At 40.0% G+C, this 23,155-nt stretch overlaps 1 long non-coding RNA gene across 21 annotated transcripts in view; it reads right to left on the reverse strand.

Moving 5' to 3' along the window:
• Positions 1 to 5,523, reverse strand: part of LOC129659300 (uncharacterized) — a 264,145-nt gene extending 258,622 nt beyond the window's left edge. For 13 of the 21 annotated variants that reach the window (XR_008718013.1, XR_008717953.1, XR_008717957.1 and 10 more), the window contains exons 1-3: positions 5,197 to 5,519; positions 3,937 to 4,370; positions 3,307 to 3,765 (exon numbers count right to left, since the gene is read on the reverse strand). This is a non-coding gene — a long non-coding RNA (uncharacterized LOC129659300). The other 8 variants (XR_008717981.1, XR_008717977.1, XR_008717964.1 and 5 more) reach the window with 7 other exon arrangements.
• Between the last annotated feature and the right edge of the window lie 17,632 nt (positions 5,524 to 23,155).

Below are 23,155 nucleotides of genomic sequence, written 5' to 3' on the forward strand. Positions count from 1 at the left end.
TTATAGAGAACAGACTTGTGGTTGCCAAGGGGGAAGAGAGGTGGGGGAAAGAAGGCTTGGGAATTTGGGATTAGCAGATACAAACTAGTATATATAGGATGGATCAACAACAAGGACCTAATATATAGCACAGAGCTATACTCAATATCCGGTGATAAATCAGAATGAAAAAGAACATGAAAAAGAATATATATATATATATAACTGAGTCACGGTGTTGTACAGCAGAAATTAACATTGTAAATCAACTATAATTCAATAACATTTAAAAAAATGTGCTTTGGTGAAGTTTTGAATTCTGGATCTAGTCCTCTGTATGATATTTTAATATACTTATGTTGACCATTCCACAAAGAAAGAAAACAAAATGACCATCTGATGATTCATAGACTAATCACACAAGAGATCTCAGTTTCATCTCTGTCACTCATTAGTTACACAATTTTGGATAATTCACCTAATTTCTCAAATCCTCTACTTCATCATAAGAATGACAGGAAAACAATTGTGTCAACTTACATTTTTGTTGTGAGTGTTAAGTGCGATAATGATTAGCAGAGTCCTTTAGCACTTCAGACAAAGAGCTACCCTTGTCAGAACCTCTGTTATTCTTAGCGGTAGTAGTAATAGAAACAAAATAAAGGGTCTGTGGAATCAAACCGCTGTGGTACCCAGTGCAACCACCTCCACCCTAAGCATAGTCCGTGCTCTAACTAGAAAATCTATCTTGGTTTTTCTCTCCCATAGATAAAGAAGAGGTAGGTAATTATTTGACTGTTTATCAATAAGCTTTTCAGTCACAGAAAGTGTTTTTCATGACATTATTACTTCATGTAGAACATGTTACAATTAACTAGCCCAAGCTTATCTTACTTTTGGATTCACTACAGTTTTACAGGAACTTCAGGAGGCAACCAGGACTCACTTGGCTATATGAATAGTGTAGTCCTTCAGAGGAAATTTTCTGGAAAGATTTCCACAGATGGCTGATACATATGTGGATTTGTGTTACCTTCAGTTTCAGCAGGGAATGTAGTTTAATTTTGTTCATAAATTTTTATTTATTATTATTATTATTATTTTTTTAGATTGCATACGGTTAAGTCCTGAAGTTCTCCATGCATTTACTGAACAGCCCATTTCTTTCTGTGTTTGTATTTCAGAGAAAGGCAAATTAAAAACTTTAAAGGAAACTTTGGTTGGGACAACTAAAGTAGAAGATTGTGATCACCTGTGATTACCTGGTGTTTGTGCATGAAAAGCTATTATTTTGGTTTCCAGGTGTTAGGCTAACCGTTTTCCACTGTTAGGTAAGATCCTTTATTCAGTTTTTCTTAGTTTACCTGTGCTTCCTCTTTTCTTTGACTTTATTCTAATTTCACTCTACACTCCACTGGTGATTTCATTATCTTGAAGGTGAGTATCTGCAATCAATTCTTTTCCTACCTCCAGACACATCTATGTCCAACAAAAAGTTGGCACTCAAAATTCTCAAGTAGTTCACGTCTCAATGGCAACACACATTTATCCACTCAACCATTATAACCAGCCTACCATGTTCCATGTTCTAAGCCAGGAAAATAAAATAAAGCTTGTGGTCTATTGAAGGAGAAGGTTATTAATCAAATAATAACACATCAAAATGAAATTTCAGTTTCTAATAGAGGATGTAAAGGGAAAGCAAAGATTATCATAAAACATTTTAAAGGGGAATAAGGCCAAGCCAGGAAAAGCTCCCCATCTTCCTCTAATGCTTCCAATCTCAGCAGATTGCATTACCAAACCCTCAGATGCTCAAGACAAAAATCTAGAGGAGAATGTTCATTCCTCCTACTCTCACTGTCCTTATATCCAATTTGTGAGTAAATACTCCCAAGTACATATCTCAAATGCTTGCATATTGATCCATTTCTTTCCATCTTCCAGTTCAAGCTAAAGTTATCTTTCCTAACTGGTTTCCCTGCACTGACTTGGCTCTGAAACCAAGCAGGACCCAGCAGACACTAAAGCCTTTCCGTGTCCCTGTTTGTTATTTGTAGAAAAAGAAGTTAGTCTCCTACACATTCCCTGGTTCCAAAGAGCCAATTCAAGCACTTATTAATTAGGGAAGTGAGAGAATTCAGAAACAAAGGAAATGAAAGCCCAGCATAACCTTTTTCATGATCACTAGCTTAAACCAATACCTTGATTTATGACCCCAAATTGTTGAGATAATGTCCTGTGACTTTAAACAGCTGGCCCCAAGCAGACGTAGAAATGAATGACACTGGAAGGGTCAACTGAGAACTGAAACTCCTGGACCATCTGCTGCTGCTGCCAAGTTGCTTTAGTCGTGTCCGACTCTTTGTGACCCCATGGACTGCAGCCTACCAGGCTCCTCCGTCCATGGGATTTTCCAGGCAAGAGTACTGGAGTGGGGTGCCATTGCCTTCTCCGCCTGGACCATCATCTAAGCCCTAAACAAATCATAAATGCCTCCTAGAGGAAAGGTAAAGGATCACCAGACATTGACCACTGAGCTTGTTTTACAGGAACATATAGAATAATCACAGCCACCCGAGACAAGCAAAATCATACAGTGATGCCAAAAAGCCCACAGCTAAGATTTTATCACAAAACAAGAATCCCATAGAATGTCCTCCCCTCTCCCTCTTTGCTGTTAAACTTCTTATCTCCTGGCCAGCCAGCAAGATGGATTTGAGACAAGTCTAACTTTCCTGTCTTCCAGGTTGGCGCCTCCTCGACTAATAAATGTTTCTCATCCAAACTCCAATGTTTCAGCTTGCTTGTGCTCGCTGTTCCAAAACGGCCACCTCCAATATAGGCTCCACAGAGCAACCAGAGTAATGCTTAATTTTTTTTTTTTAAGTTTTTAGTCAGTTCAAGATGGTGACATAAGAGGTTCTTGGGCTCTCCTCCTCTCGTGGAAACATCAAATCTGCAGCTACATATGGAACAACTTCCTCTGAAAAAACTCTAAAAGCAACCACTAAGCAATCTCTACAACCAGAGGGAGGAGGAAAGGCCCACATTAGAGTGGATAAGAAAGGCTGGAACAATCTCACCATAAAGTACAACCCCCACCCTGGCCGGTGATCCGCATTCGGGAGGGAATGAAATACCCCAAGCTTCTCCCTGAGGAGCAAAGAATACCCACAGCAGTCACCCCAGCTTTTAAGACCTTCCCCTGAGAGACAAGTCTCCCAAATGTTTAGCTTTGAAAACCAATGGAGCTCGCATACCCGAGACCCAGAAGGCTGTAGTGACCTGAGAAATGGCTCTTCTAGGCCTGGTGCTGGGCCTTACCTGCTCCAGGGTCCTGTGTAAAATAGTTGGTTGCTGGGTGTCCAGACTTCATGTTGGGGGAGGCTGGTCTGCTTGTCCTGGAGCTTCAGCCTGAGGAGCAGGCCTCTGAGGAAGCCTGCCACCAGTTGGGCACCATCTCTGGGTCTCTCTCCCAGCCTGGCTGTCACCCGGGCTCCATCTTCTTTCTTTTACCTTTTTGCTGAGACCCCATCTATAAGCCCTTCCTTTGCTTTCTTCCAACGGGCAGGCAGGCCCATCTTCATGTTCTGGTGGCATCTCTTTCTCTTTTAACATTAGGGCTTTTTGTTTCTTTTTCCTCAGCAGGTGCCATCTTCATGCTTGCCCTCTGCTGTGGGCAGCAGGATCTTGGGGCCTGCGGAGGGGGCTTTTTCTCCAGTTTGCTTCCTCTGTTTTGCAGCCCCACTTATAACTGAGCATGGCCCTCCACTTGCCTTTTGCCTGTAGAAAAACACTAGTCTAAGAATAAATTTAACCAGAGAAGGGAGAAAACTCAAAAAGGAAAACAAACAAGCTCTGAGCCATGGCTTTTGAGCTGTTTGGCAGACTAAAACCACCACCAGGTGGAAGAAGTTACCCAGACCAGATGGAATTAATTATCTCCCCACCAACCTATCAGAAGAATGTCCATGAGCTGATTCTGTAACTGAAAGTGGGATCCAGCTTCTTGCAACACCAAACCCAATAAAAAGGCAAGGTTGGTGGAAAGGAAAGTTTGCTTTATTTTGGATGCAGGCAACCAGGGGAAGGGTGGATTCCTGTCCAAAGGCTGACACCCACTACAAGTGGGTAAGAGCTTTTATAGGAAGAGGGAGGGAGCTCCAAACAGAGTCAGCTCTGACAGTCATCTTGAAACTAGTTATCAGTGGTCTGACTAGCTTCATCTTGATTGTTTTAAGTGCAAATGATTGCAATTAATCTTTACTTCCAGGGTTGGTTTGTTCCCATTTCCTTGAGGCCAGTTCTCAGAATTGTGGCAGTTTAGGTCATGGCTACAGTCTGGTCATCATGTAGTTAACTTCTTCTGTCTGGTGAGGGTTCAGTATCTACAAGACAGTTCACAGGATATGGTTCAGAATACTATCTATAGCCCTTGAAGTGAAGAAAGTAAAAGTGTTAGTCACTCAGTAGTGTCTGACTCTTTGCAACCCCTGCAAAGGACTATGGCCTACCAGGCTCCTCTGTCCATGGAATTCTCCAGGCAAAAATACTGGAGAAAAATACTGGAGTTGGTAGCTATTCCCGTCTCCAGGGGGTCTTCCTGACCCTGGGATCAAACCCAGGTCTCCTGCATTATCGGCAGATTCTTTACTGTCTGAGCCACCAGGGAAGCCTCTAGAGCTCTTGAGGAGGAACTAAAAGTCCCTGACTTTGCTTACTATTATTGTTTTGTCCTGATTGACAGCTTTTGTCTCTGCTTCTCTATTTTCTCATTTCTCTGATTAAACTTATACGTTGCGAAAGTTTTTTTCACAAACAAAACACAGGTGGAGGACACAGGACACAAAGACCATAGGATCCTGCTTCATTTCAATCCCACGTCTCACAAACCCCCACCCCCGGCCCCACGCCCCCGCCACCCGCCCCCCCCACCCCGCCCTATCTTTAAAACATTCCTCTGAAAGCCTTTGGGGAGTTCAGGTTTTTGAAACACTAGCTGCCTTGGACTCCTTTCTTGGCCTCCTACAATAAAAAAGCTGGATTTTCCTTCACAACACTCTGGTGTCAGTAGCTGACTTTACTGACTGTGGGCAAGCAGAACCAAGTTTGATTTAATGATAACCCGGCTCTGGAGGCCTGAGTGGGGATGGTTGCAATTCCGGGTACAATCAGAGAGAGAGACTATCAACCCCAGGGCTCTGCACAGATTACCCGCTGAGACAAACCGCCAGTCTTCCCATGAAAAAGGCCTATTTGCTGGTTCTGGATCTTTGGCCAGCCTTCTGGTCTGGCAAGGCGGGGCAGCCTTCTGGTCCGGCACTAGGGGTCTTTGAAATGGAGGCCAGCAAGCAAAATCTTTGCGTTGCCCTGCAGGGGCTCCAACACTAACATAGCTGAGGGGAATCTGGTCCTCTTGGAGCCTAAGTCTTCTCTGCCAGTTGCTGCCTGGAGTAAAATGAGAACAACATAATGAAGTCTCTGAGGAACCACAGCTATTAGGATCCAATTACATAGTTGTATTCTCCATCGTTAGCACTGCCTACAGCATACCTTAACTTCTACAGCAGCCTGGGATCTTATTGTGAGAAATGAAGTAGGTAGGGGAAGAAAAAATTGTTTTCAAAAATATTTTCTATTATTTAGAAGACCATGTAATGTACTTCAGATTAAATATGGCTGTACATGTATATGGCTTCCCTGGTGGCTCATATGATAGAGAATCTGCCTAAATGTGGGGGACCTTGGTTCAATCCCTGGGTTGGGAAAATACCCTGGAGGAGGGTATGGCAACCCACTCCAGTATTCTTGCCTGGAAAATCCCCATGGACAGAGGAGCCTGGTGAGCTACAGTCCATGGGGTTTCAAAGAGTCAGACACGACTGAGCAGAATTTTGCTTTCATATGTGTATGGGGCTTCCCAGGTGGTGCCAGTGGTAAAGAAAATGCCTCCTAATGTAGAAGACTTAAGAGACATATGCTCGATCCTTAGATGGGGAAGATACCCTTGAGAAGGAAATAGCAGCCCACTCCAATATTCTTACCTGGAAAATTTCATGGACAGAGAAGCTATAGTCCATAGGGTCATAAAGAGTCAGACATGACTGAAGTGACTTACCATGCATGCACATATGTATATATGTATGTGTATGTGATAGTCGCTCAATCGTGTCTTGACTCTTTGCAACCCCATGGACTGTAGCCCACCAGGCTCCTCTGTCCTTGGGATCCTCTAGGCAAGAATATTGGAGCCATGCCCTCCTCCAGGGCATTTTCCCAACCCAGGTATGCCTGGCAACTCACTCCAGTATTCTTGAATGGAGAATTCCATGGACAGAGGAGCATGGGAAGCTATGATCCATAGGGTTGCAAAGATTTTTTTCCTTATTATTTCAGGCCAAGAACTAATAACTATTTTTGAATGTTTTCTTTATATCTAAAAATTTACTGCCACTCATTTTGAAGAATAGCTGTTTATTAATGATAAATTATTTAAATTGCTTGAGACTTCAAATTAAACAGAAACCTAAATAACTTATTAGATGAGGTCTGGAAGAATTTCTAAAAAGTAATTGTACATATGACTGAAATAAGAACCAACCAAAGAGGTCCAAGTCAGCTTCACTGGCAAACTCATTTTCTCTTAGCAGAGAAGTTAGGGGTTTGGGTGGAGGGGAGGCGCAGTGAAAGCTAACACTCTGTTTCCACCCAAGCTGCCTCTGTTAGTTGCATGTGTGTGTACGTGTTAATCACTCAGTCATGTCTGACTCATTGTGATCCCATAGACTGTAGCCCACCAGGCTCCTCTGTCCATGGAATTCTTCACGCAAGAATACTGGAGTATCCATTCCCTTCTCCAGGGGATCTTTCAGACCCAGATATTGAAACCAGGTCTCCCACATTGCAGGCAGAGTCTTTGCCTTCTGGGCCACCAGGGAAGCTTCTATTAGTTAAATTGGGTCTAATCTTCTCCCAAATAAAGGTAGATCCACACCATTGAACTAAATCTCAACAGACTGAAAATCTGAACAAATGTGAGTAGTGGAACTAGTGGTGAAGTTCTCATGAAAGCTTGAGAGACTTGAAAGATTGATAACAAATTCCATTCTCAATATTTTTACTTTCTAGAAAAAAAAGTGGCTACAATTAACTGAGACTTACATTGACCTTTTAAAAAGTTCATCTATTTATTATGATCTTGGATATGTTTAGTAATATAGTTATATAAACTTACTTTTCCTTTGTAAACTGAAAAATTCTAATTTGTTGCTAGATATTATATGTGGATATCATAGGCTGGTCCACAGATCACTGTTTGAGAAGGGTAGATAGTAATCAATAATTTTCACCTCTGACTGTGAGAATCTCCCTATAGTTTTAAAAAATACGGATGGGTCTTACCTGAGATCTTCTGAATCAACATGCTTGAGCATAAGGCTCAGATATGCATATTTCTTTAAGAGCCAATGGTAATTTTGACAAACAACTGCCATTAAGAACTTATGAACTATGGGAGGGAGTTTGGGGGAGAATGGATATACATATATGTACTGTTGAGTTCCTTTGCTGTCCACCTGAAATGATCACAACATTGATAATCAGCTATATGCCAAAATAAAATTAAAAGTTTAAAAAGTGTAAAAAATAAAAATAATTTATGAATTAGATGATCTCTAAGGTCCTTTCCAACTCTAAATCTCACAATTTCATTGAAATACATCCTGAAAAACCAATATATATATTTTTTTCTTTTCATGCAATCCTATACATTCCTGGAGCAATCAATTTTGATGAAGTATCTAAAGAAGTGTGTTTCAAAAGCAGCTGAAAAATTAGCAGAGTTTGTGTTAGCCTTCAAATCTATTTTAGATTTTAGCCTTCAAATCTATTAAGACCAAAGTGATCAGTAATTTTAAGTAAATAGGAGAGGTTTTTCCTCATATAATTATACATCTGGCAGTGGGCAGTTGTTGTATTAACTCAGAAGTTCATTGAAGTTGATGAGATTTTCTAGTCACAAGAGACTTTTGTACTTTCAACCATCTTGGCTTTATTCAAAGCAGGCAGAAGAGAGGAGAGCAAGAAAGGGTGGACAGCTATAACCATCTCTAATCAAGAAAGCAAAAGCCGTAGCAAGCACCCTCTTAGTAGACTTCTTATCAAATCTTATTAGCAGAACAGGTTCTTAAGACTAGGTCTTGTTGTAAGACATTCTGAGAAATGGTTCGAACCAGCCTAAATGTGCTAGGGCCAAACACACTGCAGCCACACCAGATGAAAATAAGAAAGAAAGAAAGGAAAAGATTCTGATTAAGATAGAAATTGGACATTGAGTAGGAAAAATATTGCAAACAGTTTACTTTAGGTCAACTCTTATGACAAATTTGAGATACTTTTCAATTATATTTTGATATAGATAATAATCATAACCATAACATGAAAAATGTTTATGGGTTTATTCAATAGCTAAAGAATAATCTCAAAGATATTTTCAAGTGTAAGTATAAGTGAGATCCTAGGTTTTTTTTGAAAAACAAAATTTATTAGATGAATAAGTTCTTGTATTATTTATCAGTTAGTTCAACTTAGTTGTTCAGTCATGTCTGACTCTCTGCGACCCCATGGACTGCAGCATGCCAGGCTTCCCTGTCCATCACCAACTCCTTGTTCAAACTTATGTTCATCAAGTCAGTGATGCCATCCAACCATCTCATTTTCTGCCATCGCCTTCTCCTCCCACCTTTAATCTTTCTCAGCATTTTCTTTTCCAAAGAAAAGTGGTATTTTCCACTTCACATTAGGTGGCCAAAGCATTGGCACCTCAGTTTCATCATCATCAGTCCTTCCAAAGAATATTCAGGATTGATTTTCTTTAGAGTTGACTGGTTTGATCTCCTAGCTGTCCAAGGGACTCTCAAGAGTCTTACCCAACACCACAGTTAAAAAGCATAAATTCTTTGGTGTTCAGCTTTATTTATAGTCCATCTCTCACATCCATGCATGACTACTGGAAAAACCATAGCTTGGACTTATATGGAAATTATAGGCAAAGTAATGTCTCTGCTTTTTAAGATGCTGTCTAGGTTGGTCATAGCTTTTTGTCCAAGGAGCAAGGATCTTTTAATTTCATGGCTGAAGTCACCATTCGCAGTGATTTTAAGAAATAAAATAGTCTGTCACTGTTTTCATTGTTTCCCCATCTATTTGCCATGAAGTGATGGGACAAGATGCCATAATCTTAGTTTTTTGAATGCTGAGTTTTAAGCCAGCTTTTCCACTCTCCTCTTTCACTTTCATCAAGAGGCTCTTTATTTTCTCTTCCCTTTCTGCCATTAGGGCGGTGTCATCTGCATATCTGAGGTTATTGATATTTCTCCCAGCAATCTTGATTCCAGCTTGTGCTTCCTCCAGCCTGGCATTTTGTATGATGTACTCTGCATCATACAAATAAGTTAAATAAGCAGGATGACAATATACAGCCTTGGCATACTCCTTTCCCAATTTGGAACCAGTCCGTTGTTCCTTGTCCAGTTCTAACTATTGCTTCTTGACCTGCATACAGATTCCTCATGAGGCAGGTCAGGTGGTCTGGTATTCCCATCTCTTTAAGAATTTTCCACGGTTGGTTGTGATCCACACAGTCAAAGACTTTAGTGTAGTCAATGAAGCAGAAGTAGATGTTTTTCTGGAATTCTCTTGCTTTTTCTATGACCTAATGGATGTTGGCAATTTGGTTTCTGGTTCCTTTGTGCTTTCTAAATCCAGCTTGAACATCTGGAAGTTCTCAGTTTACATTCTGTTGAAGCCTAGCCTAGAGAATTTTCAGCATTGCTTTGCTAGCATGTGAGATGAGAGCAATTGTACAGTAGTCTGAACATTCTCTGGCATTCCCTTTCTTTGGGATTGGAATGGAAACTGACCTTTTTCAGTCCTGTGGCCACTGCTGAGTCTTCCAAATTCGCTGGCATATTGAGTGCAGCACTTTCACAGCATCACCTTTTAGGATTTGAAATAGCTCAGCCTGCATTCCATCACTTCCACTAGCTTTGTTTGTAGTGATGATTCCTAAGGCCCACCTGACTTCACACTCCAGGATCACCTGGCTCTAGGTAAGTGATCACACTATCGTGATTATCTGAGTCATTAAAATCTCTTTTGTATAGTTCTTCTTTGTATTCTTGCCACCTCTTCTTAATATCCTCTATTTCTGTTAGGTCCATCATTTATACCACATATGTAATCTGTGACAATTATTGGTTTTGAATGTTAAATATTTTCATCCAATAAGAAATAAATCAGGAATAGATACAAATCATTTTATTTAAAATAACTGAAAGAATTTTAAAAATAGGAATTTTGAAATCCATTAAATCCCATTGTTCAATTTGGAAACATGTATCAAAATCCTTGGGCTTCCCTGGTGGCTCAGAAGGTAAAGAATCTGCCTGCAATGAGGGAGACCTGGGTTTGATCCCTAGGTTGGGAAGATCCCTTGGAGGAGGGCATGGTAACCCACTCCAGTATTCTTGCCTGGAGAATCCCCATGAACAGAGGAGCCTGGTGGGCTACAGTCCATGGGATCATAGGGAGTCTGACAGAACTGAGTGACTAAGCACAGCATAACACATCAAAATCCTTAATGTGGACCACATATTATTGACTTTAGCCATTCAATTTTTAAAAAACAGAAAATAATACAGAAATTATCTATAAATCTGTTATTCTCAAGAGCATAAAATTTTAACTAGTTTAACTGCCTAAGAATAATGGATTGTTACATGAAATATGTAATACATCACCTGATGATACAATGAAATACTATTTTTTTATAAAAATTAATTAAGGAGACTATCTTAATGACCTGGGGCTCATCATAACATACTAAATGAGTAAAGAAGGTACCTAATTATGTGCATTATGTTCTAAATTGTTTACATAATTTATTGAGTACATACTGTATGCAAGACTTAATGACTTGCATCTATTTATATTACTAGATTCTCACAACTCTAGGAGGGATGTTCAACCACCATCCCACCTTATAAGTGAAGAAACTGAGGTTTACAATGCTCATGAAACTTAAAATACACAGCTTACAAATAGAACTAGTATTTGAACTGAGAAAGTCTGGTTTCAGAAGTCAGGCTTACATATCTACAATAATATATAACTAGAAAAAATATTGAAAGAAATGCACCCAAAGGAAAACAAAAGTTATATCTGCATGGTATGAAATGCACTCTTTATTCCCACATATTTTAAAATAAATATTTATGAACTATAATAAAAATACAATAATTATTTGACAGTCTTTCAAATCTAGTAATCACTCAATAAGCTTTCAGCCGAGTTTGCTAGGCTGTCAAATAAACCAGTACTCTACTCAACACCTACTGATAATATGAACACTACAAAATGTTTTTACTAAGAGCTATGACCTTTCTAAAGTCACAAACCATGCATAGTACCCCCTTTCCAGTCCTCTTTAAGATCCATAATCATATTACACAGACATCATAAAGTTGATTTATTGAAAGGAAACATATTCATGACAATTCATCATTTGTTTCACAAAATCGAGGAGGAGGAAGGAAAAGACTAAAAATGAATTTTAGACACATTCCACTCAACACACTACTATATAACCAGTAAAAGAACCATGGAAATATATGAACAGTGGTTTATAAAGAGAGTCTCAATACATTATCAAGTTAAAAGTCCAAGAATAAAAACAACAAAAGGAGAAAATTCCCATGCATTTTTTAAAACTTCTAAATGTATCAGTTCAGTCACTCAGTCGTGTCTGACTCTCTGTGACCCCATGGACTGCAGCACACCAGGCCTCCCTATCCATCATATGTCTAAATGTATAAATTGTTGTTATTTTTGCTATATCATGTCCAATTTTTTGTGACCCCATGGACTGTAGCATGCCAGGCTCCTCTGACCTCCACTATCTCCCAGAGTTTGCTCAAATTAATGTCCATTGAGACAGTGTTGCTATATCATCCTCAGCTACCTTCTATCATTTTGCCTCAATTTGGACCCAGTCCATTGCTCCATGTCTGGTTCTAACTGTTGCTTCCTGGCCTGCATACAGGTTTCTCAGGACACAGGTAAGGTGGTCTGGTATTCCCATATCTTTAAGAAATTTCCTTAGTTGTTGTGATCCACAGTCAAAGACTTCAGCATAGACAGTGAAGCAGAGGTAGATGTTTTCCTGGAATTCCCTTACTTTCTCCATGAGAGAACAAATGTCAGCAACTTGATCTCTGATTCCTCTGCCTTTTCTAAATCCAGTTGGTACATCTGGAATTTCTCAGATCATGTACTACTGAAGCCTAAATTGAAGAATTTTGAATACAACCTTGTTGGCATGTGAAATGCACAATTATACAGGAGGTTGAACATTCTTTGGCACTGCCATTTTGGGGGACTGGAATGAAAACTGACATTTTCCAGTCCTATGGCCACTGCTGTTTTTCAAACTTGCTGACATATTGAGTGCAGCACTTTAACAGCATCATCCTTTAGGATTTGAAATAGCTCACTGGATTTCCATCACCTCCACTAGCTTTGTTCCTTGTAATGCTTCCTAAGGCCCACTTGACTTCCCTCTCCAGAATGTCTGGCTCTAAGTGAGTGACCACTTCATCATGGTTATCTGGGTCATTATGACCTTTCTTATATAGTTCTTTTATATATTCTTATCACCTCATCTTAATCTTTTCTGCTCCTGTTAGGTCCTTACCACTTCTGTCCTTTATCTTGTCCATCCTTGCTTGAATTGTTCCCAAATCTTGTGTTCATTCTAGAAGGTGTTGTAGGTCTTCATAGAACCAGTCAATTTTAGATTCTTTAGCATCAGTGATGGGGCATAGTCTTGGATTACTCTGATGTTAAGTGGTTTGCCTTGGAAATGAACTGAAATCATTCTGCTGACAGAAATCATTCTGCCGTTTTTGAGATTGCACCCAAGTACTGCATTTTGGACTCTTCTGTTGCCTGTGAAGGCTACTTCATTTCTTCTAATGGATTCTTGCCCTCAATAGTAGATATAAGGTCATCTGAATTAAATTTGCCCATTCCCATTCATTTTAGTTCACTGATTCCTAGAATGTTGATGTTCAATCTTACCATCTCCTGCTTGACCACATCCAATTCACCTTGATTTATGGACCTAACATTCTAGGTTCCTATATAATATTGTTCTTTACAGCATCAGCCTTTACTTTCGCCACCAGACACATCCACAGCTGAACATCATTTCTGCTTCGGCCCAGCCTCTTCATTCCTACTGGAGCTACTTCTCTGCTCTTCCCCTATAGCATGTTGGACACCTTTCAACCTGAGGGGATCACCTTGGGGTGTCATATCTTTTTGTCTTTTCACACTGTACATGGGGTTCTCCAGGCAAGAATACTGCAATGGGTTGTCATTTCCTCCTCCAGTGGACCGTACTTTGTCAGAACTCTTCACTATGACCAATGTGTCTTGGATGGTCCTTCACAGCATGGCTCATAGCTTCATTGAGTTACACAAGCTCCTTTGCCATGACAAGGATGTGATCATGAAGGGGAATATATATAAAAACATACATATAAATGAATAGAAAGTGGCTTGAAGATACATTTTAAAAAGCTTGCATTAATGTGTCTCTTCGAGGAGGGGAATGGAAATGATGTGGAAAGAGAAAGAAACGAATAGGCGGCCAGTTTTTTATGTAGGACTGTTTTAGAGTTTCTCAGGTGGTGCTAGTGGTAAAGAACCTGCCTTCAATGAAGAGACATAAGTGATACTGGTTCAATTCCTGAGTTGGGAAGATACCCTGGAGGAAGGTATGACAACCCACTCCTGTATTCTTGTGTGGAGAATTCCCATGGACAGAGGAGGCTGGTGGGCTACAGTCCATTATTTGTAGCAAAATCAAAGCACTTTGTTAAAATCATATCTTTAACATTGTTAAAACTTAAGCATGAGCAATCAATATATAAGATCTGTTTAGTAATTAAATATTGTATGTCCTGGGAGAAGGCAATGGCACCCCACTCCAGTACTCTTGCCTGGAAAATCCCATGGATGGAGGAGCCTGGTGGGCTGCAGTCCACGGGGTTGTAAAGAGTTGGATACAACTGAGCGACTTCACTTTCACTTTTCACTTTCATGCATTGGAGAAGGAAATGGCAACCCACTCCAGTGTTCTTGCCTGGAAAATCCCAGGGACAGGGGAGCCTGGTGGGCTGTCGTCTATGGGGTTTCACAGAGTTGGGCACGACTGATGCGACTTAGCAGCAGCAGCAGCATTGTAAGTTCTATTGGAAATATTTTTAAGGAAATCAATATTTCAAAATATGTTGGTCTATATTGATACCTGACTTTAATAAGTTTCTTATCAAATAAAATCTTACAATAACAATAAATTATATATCAATTCCATTGAGAATGTTGTGATGTTACTGGTTAAACTGATTTCTAACTATTTTTATGTATGTGAGTATTTGGGGTTTGAAAAAAGTTTATAAATGTAGGTTGATTTAATGTTCAGTATCACAATAAACTGTGGAAAATTCTGAAAGAAATGGGAATATCAGACCGACCACCTGACCTACCTCTTGATAAACCTATATGCAGGTTAGGAAGCAACAGTTAGAACTGGACATGGAACAACAGACTTGTTCCGAATAGGAAAAGGAGTATGTCAAGGCTGTATATTGTCACCCTGCTTATTTAACTTCTTTGCAGAGTACATCATGAGAAATGCTGGGCTGGAAGAAGCACAAGCTGGAATCAAGATTGCCGGGAGAAATACCAATAACCTCAGATATGCAGATGACACCACCCTTATGGCTGAAAGTGAAGAGGAACCTCTTGATGAAAGTGAAAGAGGAGAGTGAAAAAGTTGGCTTAAAGCTCAACATTCAGAAAACTAAGATCATGGCATCTGGTCCCATCACTTCATGGGAAATAGATGGGGAAACAGTGGAAACAGTGTTAGACTATTTTGGGGGCTCCAAAATCACTGCAGATGGTGACTGCAGCCATGAAATTAAAAGACACTTACTCCTTGGAAGGAAAGTTATGACCAACCTAGATAACATATTGAAAAGTAGAGACATTACTTTGCCAACAAAGGTCCGTCTAGTCAAGGCTATGGTTTTCCCAGTGGTCATGTATGGATGTGAGAGTTGGACCATGAAGAAAGTGGAGTGCAGAAGAATTGATGCTTTGAACTGTGGTGTTGGAGAAGACTCTTGAGAGTCTCTTGGACTGCAAGGAGATCCAACCAGTCCATTCTGAAGGAGATCAGCCCTGGGATTTCTTTGGAGGGAATGACGCTAAAGCTGAAACTCCAGTACTTTGACCACTTCATGAGACGAGTTGACTCATTGGAAAAGACTCTGATGCTGGGAGGGATTGGGGGCAGGAGGAGAAGGGGACAACAGAGGATGAGATGGCTGGATGGCATCACTGACTCGATGGACGTGAGTCTGAGTGAACTCCAGGAGTTGGTGATGGACAGGGAGGCTTGGTGTGCTGAGGTTCATGGGGTCTCAAAGAGGCGGACACGACTGAGTGACTGAACTGAACTAAACTAAGCTGAAGCAATTGTTATATTTTCACTTCATAGTTTAGTGGCAAATCTTGCTTTCAATATTAATGGGGATGCTTATTCTTATAGAAATATGATAATATATGACAACAATTCTAAGATGATGGTACTCTTGAAATAAAGAGAGTCTAAAAGTCCAATGACAAACAGTACATGATTTAGTATTTTGTCTCAATAAATACTTAGTTTCTACTTTTCATAATTACCTTCAATTCCAGAAGGAAAATAAATTAACTTGAGAGGAATATCACTGAAGGCATTTCAAAGAACATAGGATTAAGTAGTCTTCTTGATGACACTTTCTATGGTATTTGATATGGCTATATCCTACTAAACAGTTAATTCATTCAGAACATATTTACTGAGTGCTTATCATTTTATACACACTATTCTAAGCTTTGGGGATATAGTAGCAAACAAACAGATCAAACAGAACAAAACCCTTACCCTCATGGAGCTTACATTTCCAGTTGAAGGAGACAGACATAAACAAAATAAAATGTATATTACATAGTTCATTAGATAGTAATAGATACTAAAAAGAAACATGTTTATTTCCAACTACCTCTTTGATCCCATCAGTGATGCTGATGAATCTAAAGTTGACTGGTTCTATGAAGACCTACAACACCTTCTAGAATGAACACAAGATTTGGGAACAATTCAAGCAAGGATGGGCAAAATAAAGGACAGAAGTGGTAAGGACCTAACTGGAGCAGAAAAGATTAAGACGAGGTGATAAGAATATACAGAACTGTATAAGAAAGGTCATAATGACCCAGATAACCATGATGGTGTGGTCACTCACTTAGAGCCAGACATTCTGGAGAGGGAAATCAAGTGGACCTTAGGAAGCATTACAAGGAACAAAGCTAATGGAGGTGATGGAAATCCAGTGAGTCATTTGAAATCCTAAAAGATGATACTGTTAAAGTCCTGCACTCAATATGTCAGCAAGTTTGGAAAACAGCAATGGCCATAGGACTGGAAAATGTCAGTTTTCATGGAGAATGCAGCACTTCTTAATCATGGGTTTTGTTTGTTAATTTGATAAAATAATGATTGTATTCTAAATCTTTCCATTTCTGAGCTAATCTGATTTGTCATTTCTTAACATTTTCTGTCCATTTATATTCCTGTTGTTGTTCAGTGGCCCAGTCCTGTCTGAGTCCTTGTGACCCAAGGACTGCAGGAACCCCATGGATTGCATATTCCTGTTATGGCTTAATCAGGGGCTTACATGATTCAGATTCTCCAAAACTTCATAGAAGAGTAAGAAGGTGCTTCAAAATGTCTTTCATATAAATTCATTACTGTCATCCCCTTGCCTCCCACAGTTGCACTGGTACACTTTCATGCCCTCTTGAAAGGCTCAGAAAAAAATGATACAGTCTGCCTTGGATGCCCCTCTGAGCTTGCCAATAAACTTCAGTTGGAAGAGGTCAAGTTAAATAATGGCTTAACTCCATCAATTAAGCAATACACTACACCCATGAACAGGGCCACCCACTGGGCACATGCCACAATTATGGGAGGGTGCTGTCCCCCTTGGTGGGGGGAGATACTCAGGCTGATTCAATAAGCCCCTTGAATCAGGAGACTCCTATTGTTAAAGCAGCCCCTATAAATTAGGTGACTCCAAGATTCAGTCTGTACTGCCTTGTCACCAGGCTCCCTTATGTCAAATTAGCCCCTTAAATCATGTGACTCCAATTGATTAAATCAGTCCTGTTACATATCCTGATCCCCCATTAAATCAATCACCCTTCTTAAATCCTGACACTTATTATAGCAATCAAACCCTTAAGGTTTCCTAATCCCATTACGGGAAATAGATGGGGAAACAGTGGAAACAGTGTCAGACTTTATTTTTTGGGGCTCCAAAATCACTGCAGATGGTGATTGCAGCCATGAAATTAAAAGACGCTTACTCCTTGGAAGGAAAGTTATGACCAACCTACATAGCATATTGAAAAGCAGAGACATTACTTTGCCAAAAAAGGTCCGTCTAGTCAAGGCTATGGTTTTTCCAGTGGTCATGTATGGATGTGAGAGTTGGACCGTGAAGAAAGCTGAGCACTGAAGAATTGATGCTTTTGAACTGCGGTGTTGGAGAAGACTCTTGAGAGTCTCTTGGACTGCAAGGAGATCCAACCAGTCCATTCTGAAGGAGATCATTCCTGGATGTTCTTTGGAAGGAATGATACTAAAGCTGAAACTCCAATACTTTGGCCACCTCATGGGAAGAGTTGACTCATTGGAAAAGACTCTGATGCTGGGAGGGATTGGGGGCAGGAGGAGAAGGGGACGACAGAGGATGAGATGGCTGGATGGCATCACCGACTTGAGGGACGTGAGTTTGAGTGAACTCCAGGAGTTGGTGATGGATAGGGAGGCCTGGCGTGCTGCAGGTCATGGGGTCGCAAAGAGTCAGACATGACTGAGCGACTTCACTTTCACTTTCTTCAACAGTGGGATTAACAGATTAGGAAAGCTGATTAATTTAATGGGGTTAAGGAGAATTCAGAAGGCAGATTGCTTTAACAGGATTTAATTCAGTTCAGTTGCTCAGTTGTGTCTGACTCTCTGCAACCCCATGGACTGTAGCCTACCAGGCTCCTCTGTCTGTGGGATTCTCCAGGCAAGAGTACTGGAGTAGGTTGCCGTTTCCTTCTACAGGAGATCTTCCCAACCCAAGGATCCAACCCAGTTCTCCTGCATTCCCATAAAGGCAGAGGCTTTACCATCTGAGCCAAATTAATCAGCTTTCCTAATCTGTTAATCCCACTGTTAATCCCACTTAAATCATTGGATTGCCTTTTATTCCATCAGTCCCCTTAAAATATGGGACTACCAACATTTCAATCTGGCTGCTTGTAATCACATGACTGCAATGATTTAATCAGCACCCTATATCATGTGACCCCTGCCTTCTCTGATTGATTAAGTCAGTCCCCATTAATTAAGTGAATCGTATTGATTAAAACAACTCCCTTAAATATCATGACCCCATTAAATCTATTGTCTTTCCTAAATCTCCTGTCATTCATTAGACCACCAAAATTCCTTAGGTTTCTTGACCCCAATTAAATCAATCCCCTTAGGTTTCCTGACTCCCATTAAATCAATCTGCTTTAGGAAGAATGGGTTGGTTGCCTTAATCATCTGACCCATTAAGAAGGATGATTGATTTAATTAGGATCACAGAGATTTAAGAAGGCAGATTGTATCAAGAGAGTCGCTAACTACCCTCTCAGGGTCCAGCCTCACTACTACAGACATGGGTGTGATTCTTCAAAGTATGTCCTTTGTGGGGGATTCTATAAAGACAACCCTTTGAGCAAAAGAAATGCTGAACAATCTGTGCATAAAAGCAAGCTATCAATAACACTGAAGTGCCAATAGATCTAATCCATTACTGACAAACTCATGATTTCACTGAGAGTGAGACTATTGGTGACCCACACATTTACTCAGCCCATGTGTGAAAAACACACTTTTTTTCTTCCTCTGACTCCTAAGAGCCAGGAAGAATTCTAGATGCTGAGTCAAAAGGGCACAATGCTTTTTCTTCCAGGGGTTCACATAAGCATCAGATCAGATCAGTTGCTCAATCATGTCTGACTCTTTGCGACCCCATGAAGTGCAGCACGCCAGGCCTCCCTGTCCCTCACCATTTCCCAGAGTTCACTCAAACTCACGTCCATTGAGTCGGTCATGCCATCCAGCCATCTCATCTTCTGTCGTCCCCTTTTCCTCCTGCCCCCAATCCCTCCCAGCATCAGAGTCACAGAAGCATATAGACACCTAAATAGAGAACCACAGTGTCCTATCAGAAGTATTTTACTAAATGTACTTTAGAAACTATATTTGATTAAATCATGATTTTATTCACCAGTTTTAAATTGGATTTCAGGTAAAATTTCATCTGAAAAGAAGAAATTTAGCTTAACACAAACAGTAACAATGGGTTTTAAAAACATTAAAAATATATTTTTCTTTTGCAAATTATGCTTTCTCATTAATTAATTTGGACTGAATTACATAACAAGACTTATAATTCATTCCTGTACAGTTAGGAATGTTCTCAAATACAAACTACTCTGAAAGCTAAAGGTGACTTCATTTACTGTTTTTTGGTTTTAGTACATTTATGTTTTTAGTGTTGCTCATCTCAACATAAATTATAAATCTGAAGCTTTTAATTCTAGTTGATTGAATTTTTATGATTCATATCTCCCTATGGGCACAAGTTTAATAACTTTTCTACTTTCCATAATACATAACACTTAGAAAGATTTAAGAGTCCAATAGTTGCTGATAGATTTTGTGAGGCGGATTACCAAAGGAAAATACTGCTATATGAAAACAGACATTTCCCCCCTGACATTTGGTATCATTCACGGGAGGACATTCATCAAACTAGACACTGACTATAGCATTTTACTCACTTTGTCCTTAATTGTCTAGAAAACAAACTAGGTTATTCAAGAATGTTCAAAAAAAAAAAGAGAGAGAGAGAGAAAATGTAAAATGTAAGAATATTCACTTGAGTCAACTGCAACACTAAGAATCTGTTCACCTTGTAAAGGTTGTATTCCAAGGCAGTTACAGTACATGGTGATGGTGGCTTGCCTGTCAAATGATTTGAAAGCTATCTTGATTTTAGAATTAATTTCTGAACATTTGAAATCATATGGCTGAAGTTTTACGCAATATCTCTTGTGACTCCAGCCAAATCCAAGGCTTTTAAAAGGCAGAAATGGTTCTTTCCAAACATAAGAATGGCAGAAGCAGTGCCCTGCAGGTGGTGAAGGAGCGATTGACAATACTTTGTTTATATGATTTATTTTAAAATAAATAAAATATTTAATTTATTTATCAGGGAAAACCTCTGAGGCTAGAAGACCTGGGAGTAGCCTAAAGTCAGCCACACTTTGGCAGTCTGGCATTGATTCAAGCTCGTTACAGCTTTAACAAATCTGAGCTTCCTTCTTTGTCGTTTCAAAAGTCTATTGTGGTCCTGCCACGTAATACTCAAGCCACTTCAAAATCAGAGCCCAACAGACAGGCAGTGTTTTAGGGACTCGCATTCCATTTCTTCATTCAGTTCTTTTTATGCTGTCTTAGTAAAGTGTCTGTCACTTTCTCTTAAAGGACAGTGGGATGAAGGAACATGTGGAATTGATGTCAGGAGCTGCTGTCTTCTGTCTAGCTCCTAGCTCTGATCACCCAGGTAGAGGAAGAAAAGCAGGGAATTAATCTGGAGTGAACAAAACTGTGTGGACAAAAAATGCAGAAAAGCTTGGGGAAGCCTGAAATATACAGAGGAAAGAAAAAGACCATTTTGATAATACCAACAAAATAGTCTTCTGTGGACTGTTGTTATCACCAAATGCCCTCAGCTATCTCTGGGAAACTCCACCTCTGGAAATTTATATCCCTTCCCTCAGAAACAATACAACACAAAATGGTGTGGGAAGATGGAGGTGGGAGGTGCCTCCTGTCTCTCTAGGTGTCCTGAACAAAGAAACTCTAAGATGCTGAGATATGCATGCAGAAGGCTTAATGGGATGTGTTCTCAGGAACAGCTCTTAGGAAGCAACAGAAACAGGGTTGAACAGAAGGAGAAGACAAAAGGAGATGCAGTTGCAACTTGCCTCAGTCAATCAATCAAAAAGTTCTAAAACTTGGAAGTCTTCCAAGGGTGTTTTTATTGAGGCAAGGAATATGGGCTTTAGTACTGCCCAATAGTGACCAATTTCTGGATAAGGGCTGCTCCCAGAGAAGGGAATAACCTCAAGTAAGCAGCCCTTTTCATTGGAGGGCAATTCTCAGAAAGGGATGCAGTTCTGAGCTGTCAGCAGTCAGCACTGCCAACCACTTAAATGTAAGTGCCATGTTCTTTAAGAGGGATCTAAGTGGCATGACATGGTGTCACTCTCCCCACTCAGCCAGGCTAACTAGGACCATCAGTAGAAATGATTAGGATCGATTCTGACCCCAGGATTACTTGTCACTATACTTTTCCCTCTGCTGGACAAAGAACTAACCATATGACAAATGCTACTTTACATAGATTATCTCATTTTATCTTCTCATCACTGTAAGATCTTTGTCTCAGTGTGTACATAAAGAAACTAAGGTTTAGAGACATTAAATAACTTTCCCAAGTTCACACTACAAGTGAGAACATGCACAGAATTCAAAGTTAGATTTTTATGAATCCAAAGTGTTCAGAAACAATTCATAGCATTCAATATTATACTCTATGGGTTGTGTTTTTATTCCTGACCACCCCACAGATACTTGTGGGGACAGGTAAAATGAATGTCATGAAGGGCAGGTGTATCATCCAGAAAATTTAGGTTTCTGAAAAGTTACCAAACCACGCATGCCCAAGAACACTCTTTTCAGGCTGATGAGGCTGAAGGAGGATATCATGCCAATCAGGCGAGTTCAGCTAAATCAACATCATGAATCTAGGACTATCATATCTGAACAAATGAACCTAGAAATTAGGAACTGAAGCAACAGCACTCTCTGTTAGATTATCTCCAAAAACAGCACTTATAAAACTCTTCAAACATCTTCCCTGTATCTTCTCTTCCCCACTCCAAACCCAGCAGTCTACAACAAAATAAAGATTTTTTGAAGGTCAAGAGCTTGATGTGAATGATATTCTAAGTATATCACACACCAGGTTGCTTTTTAAAAATGTATTCTTTTGTCTTAGCAGTTATTTTGTTTTTTCATCTCCTGACTTCTTCCCAGAATAACTACTATGTCTAGTTCAAAAGCACAGCATAGCAGATGTTTCTCATTTCAACTACTCAAAGGTAGTATGCAATTATGGAATATACTGGAAGAAGTTTGGAGGAAATGCAAATTATTCATTTAATAAGAAAATGCTAAACAGAAATTTTCAAAAGAAACTATTTTCAAAATGTTTCAAAGCCTGCATACAGGATTATTTTACTGTAACAATTATAATTTCATGTCCCAGCAAGAATTTCCATAATATCACATGTGTACTGATAGTCTCACTACCTGATGATCAAGAGCAGTTTATTCCTAGACATCTCTCTCGGAAACAGAGCAGAAGCAACTGACTCCATCCTTTCTCATTTCCGCCTTTTCCCAGCAATACAGAGGCTTACCTGGTGGCTTAGATGGTAAAGAATCAATCTGCAATGCTGAAGACCTGGGTTCCACCCCCAGGTCAGGAAGATCCTCTAGAAAAGGGGATACTTTTGAACTGTGGTGTTGGAGAAGACTCTTGAGAGTCCCTTAAACAGCAAGCAGATCAAACCAGTCAATCCTAAAGGAAATCAATTCTGAATATTCTTTGGAAGGACTGATGCTGAAGCTGAAGTGCCAATACTTTGGCCACCTAATGTGAAGAACTGGCTCATTGGAAAAGACCCTGATGCTGGGAAAGATCGAAGGTGGGAGGAGAAGGAGATGGCAGGGGATGAGATGGTTGGATGGCATCACTGATTCAATGGACCTGAGATTGAGCATGCTCTGGGAGTTGGTGATGGACAGGGAGGCCTGGTGTGC

The sequence above is a fragment of the Bubalus kerabau genome, chromosome 1 (assembly GCF_029407905.1).
Source record: "Bubalus kerabau isolate K-KA32 ecotype Philippines breed swamp buffalo chromosome 1, PCC_UOA_SB_1v2, whole genome shotgun sequence".
NCBI lineage: Eukaryota > Metazoa > Chordata > Mammalia > Artiodactyla > Bovidae > Bubalus > Bubalus kerabau.